The sequence below is a fragment of the Myotis brandtii genome, unplaced genomic scaffold, assembly GCF_000412655.1.
Source record: "Myotis brandtii unplaced genomic scaffold, ASM41265v1 scaffold71, whole genome shotgun sequence".
In the NCBI taxonomy this organism is placed as follows: domain Eukaryota; kingdom Metazoa; phylum Chordata; class Mammalia; order Chiroptera; family Vespertilionidae; genus Myotis; species Myotis brandtii.
Window position 1 is genome coordinate 1097186 of NW_005370787.1, and position 4091 is coordinate 1101276.

Below are 4091 nucleotides of genomic sequence, written 5' to 3' on the forward strand. Positions count from 1 at the left end.
GGCTGGCACCGCCACAACCCGCCCGCCGGAGTGACAGGAGCCCTGCTACCCGCAGCAAAAACCTGCCCAAGGTACGGAGCATGCGCCGCCGCTCCCCCAGCCCCGGAGGAGTTTCCAGGGGAGGAGTCCGCTGCTCCGCGGGGCTCGGGGTGGCATCTGGCGCCGGGAATCCCTTCTGCCTCGAGGGAGGAGAGACTGGGGAGCGAGGCAAAGGCGGAGCCAGGAGCGGCCCCGCAGGAGAGCGTGGCTGCTCTCTCAATCGGGAGGTGGAGAGAAATCTGGCCGGCCTGTCGACGGGAATAACACCTGCACACCGCTGGGTGGATTCCCCTAAACAGGACTTCACAGGAGTAGGCTGGTCCCTTGTCAGCAGGGGAAATTGCCTCCAGGCAGCTTTTCATTTCTACCCAAAACATTCTAACTGGTGCTCAAGTTTTTCCCAGCCCTTCCTTAACGACAAACTTGGTGTGTCCAACTCGACAACTTCATTCAACCAGCATCCAGTCATGGTGAGACGCCATTGTCCCTTAGGCGTCTACGGTGAATCGGTGAATCGATCAGGCTCTGTGTTCAACACCCAGTTCATTTCTTCCAGCCCAGACAGCCCTTCCCACAACCATGCAGTACTTATGGAGTAAGAGGCGTTTAGGGGTCACCTGCTGAAATTCATCCTACTCATACACCTTGAGGTACTAAATATGCAAGACCCACCCCTTCCCCCCAATGTGGACGATAAGACCTGCACTTACCTGTATTTCTTAACATAAATTAGCTCTTTTTTTAAAAAAAAAAAAGAACTTTATTTTTTTCAAACATCTAAATTTTGCATTTACCTGAGAACCAAATCTTTAGATAATAACAATTTCTGTTTTTCAGATAATGGATGTTTGTACCATCAATTGGAATAAATTCCTGGTCTTGTTTGACCCAAGTGGAGAGTGGCAGTGTATTGAAGGTCAAGACAATGCAGTTTTATCCCCTAGCCCATACTATCATGTTCCTCCTGGCTACCCTGCCAGTCCCAGTCAACCACACCTGGCATTCCATGCCTTTGTATCAGCCAACTTTCCCACCTGGCCTCCTTATAGATCTATGAGGTACTTGTCTCTTCCTGAGACACTGTGCTGATCTCTTTCATTTGTTAGACTGTCCCCTTGGCAACCATCACTTAAGATCCAGATCTGTTTCAGGGATGCTAAGGCTTGCCCATAGGAGGTTATTTTTCATTTTCCAGGCAGGTGGGGGTTCACCTTAACAAAGCTTCCCTCCTCTGCTTCCTTTCCTCTTTTCAACTCTATAAACAGCCACAAACAGTGCCCTTCCTGATACTGTATGACCTATATTAGTAAGAAAGGTGCGAGGTAAGATGAATCCGCTTCTTTAAAGCTTACTAGATTCTTTTTCTTTCATTTAAAGTTTAAAATCCTTTTAATAGCATCCCACTACTCTCCCAAGCAAGAAATTCAAATAGAACCAAAACCCCGATAAAACCCAACAGTTATTCCCTGTGTGCATCCAGTTAATGGTGTCCTTATTTTGAAATACATACATTTGCTTTAGCAAAGTAAAAATTTATCATATTTTCATATTACTTTATTTGAGAAGTTTCTCATTTTTTATAAAATCACTTGCTATCATATGGATAAATATAACCTTGTTCGCTACACAAATGTGTAACCTGAGTGCTGGTGGCAATTTGTATAGTGGAAAGCACTTTCCTAGCCATTATCTCATCTGCTCCTCAGAACAATACTCTAGGGCAGCGGTTCTCAACCTGTAGGTCGCGACCCCTTTGGGGGTCGAACGACCCTTTCACAAGGGTCGCCTAAGACCATCAGAAAACACATATATAATTATATATTGTTTTTGTGATTAATCACTATGCCTTAATTATGTTCATTTTGGAACAATGAAAATACATCCTGCATATCAGATATTTACATTACGATTCATAACAGTAGCAAAATTACAGTTATGAAGTAGCAACGAAAATAATTTTATGGTTGGGGGTCACCACAACATGAGGAACTGTATTAAAGGGTGGCGGCATTAGGAAGGTTGAGAACCACTGCTCTATGGCGATCAGAGGAGCATAATATCCCATTTCAGAGATTATGAAACTGAACCAAGGAAAGCTGGGTGAAAGCAGAGCCAAAACTAGAAACCACTAATATCCCTGAAATACATTCAAATCACCTTTGAAAAAATCCAATGAACATCAACAACAGAGCCCATAATTTCCTCTCTCCCTCTCAAGACCCTTTGAGTCAAGAGACAGGAAGAGGCAAAGGAATTGCAATAGAACAATTGAATTATTTTACCTCTCCCTCAGGCTAAAAGGCAAGCTGAGCAATCTCCACACCCTGAAGTATTTTGGACTTAGTCAGAGAGTTCCCAGATAAAGGAGAAAGACAATACTATTTAACAAGGATTATATCATTGCTAAAAGACATTATTCAGGAGAATTTCAGAAGAAAGCATAATAACAAACAAATATAACAGCTATGTTGCTAACAAAATATATTTCCATAAATAAGTGTACCTTTAACCCTCTTCAAAAAACATTATCCTAGAAGTTCTCCTTTGCTTTCAATAAAATACATAAGGAGGCACCAACATTTCCCTGGGGTAACCACAAGGCAAACAATGCATAGAATCAAGCAATGACACAGTTAATTCAGGCATGGAACCAAGTATTCGTTTTTAATGATGGGTAATGTTGGTGGTGTGAACACTGTCCCAGGAGTGGCCTCCCTATCACAGTTGTGGAACTTGGTGTGAAACTAATCAGAGCTCTTAAATCATGCAATAAACAGGCTTTCTTATCGACAAGGGCAGACCTCACATTCAGGTGAAAATAAATAGAAATTTTCTAAAATTGAATGCTCTCCAGGTGAAAAGGAAAAACATATTTGCATTCAGCCTACTATAGTTACTCCATCATGACACCAGCTGGCAATTGTTTCTGGCTAACAGATTGCAGCTACTACGATTCCTACACAAATTATTAAAATAATAAAAATAATGTTTTCAAAGAGCTTCCTTCCACTTCCTTTGCCAGTCTAGCAATGAGCTTAACACTATCTGTGAAGCAATTTGTTCACCTAATTTTATGCCTTAATAAGCTTTACTACAATTATTTTCTTGCCTGATTCTCTCTCTGCCTTAACTTTAGCACTCTTCCTCCCTGTTCTTCTCAAATATTCTCAAACCCGTTAACAACATTGCACTCCCCTGGGATTCAAACTTTTGATTAGAACAGTCCCCATTTAATCAAGTTCAATTGGGAGATAAAATTGCATCTCAACTTCTCCATTTTCCCTTTGGTGCCAGAAACTGCCTCTGAGATTGTTGAGGAAACCCTGGAGAGATTAACAATCCAAACGATCACAGAGAATAGTTTTAGATTCCCTGATTTGCACACAGTAATATAGAGGTATGAATGCCCTTCAATACAAATGAAAAACAAAATAGATTATGTAAGTGATTGGCAGTGTGAATCTCTCCTTTAAGAATACAAAGTGCTCTTATACACGGAAATGACTTTTTTCATTTTTGTAAACAAACAAACAAAAAAAAAAAGCCCCTGGGGTAAGCAGTTTTGCAAATAACCAGAAAAGCAATGGCTTTCTTTTTCCTGAGGAAGTTAAGCAGAGAGTTTGTATAGGCAGGGCAAACTGCAGAAAGAATGTGATATATACTGAATATGTTCCAGTTCACTACATGATTGTAACTCTGGGGCAACCATAACCCTACACACTGCTTTCCTTGAAGTTCTATTTATATTAACAGTTTGTTCTTTGCTTTCTTGTATAACACTCTTCATTCACCATAGGTAGCTGCCTATGAATGATGAATGGAAACTGTACTGTCTGTATGCATAATGCATTCATTAACTTATTATAGTATAAGCAGATACAATAATCTTTTCAGAGTAGATATTCACTGATTTCTTCAACAAGAGCTTGTCAAGCATTTACTCTATACCAGGTGTAGTTCTGAGTGTTTTGTTAATACAACATTAAACAAGACCAATAAGGACCCTTCCATCATGTATCTTACATTCCAACAATGGAAAAATAAATGATGAA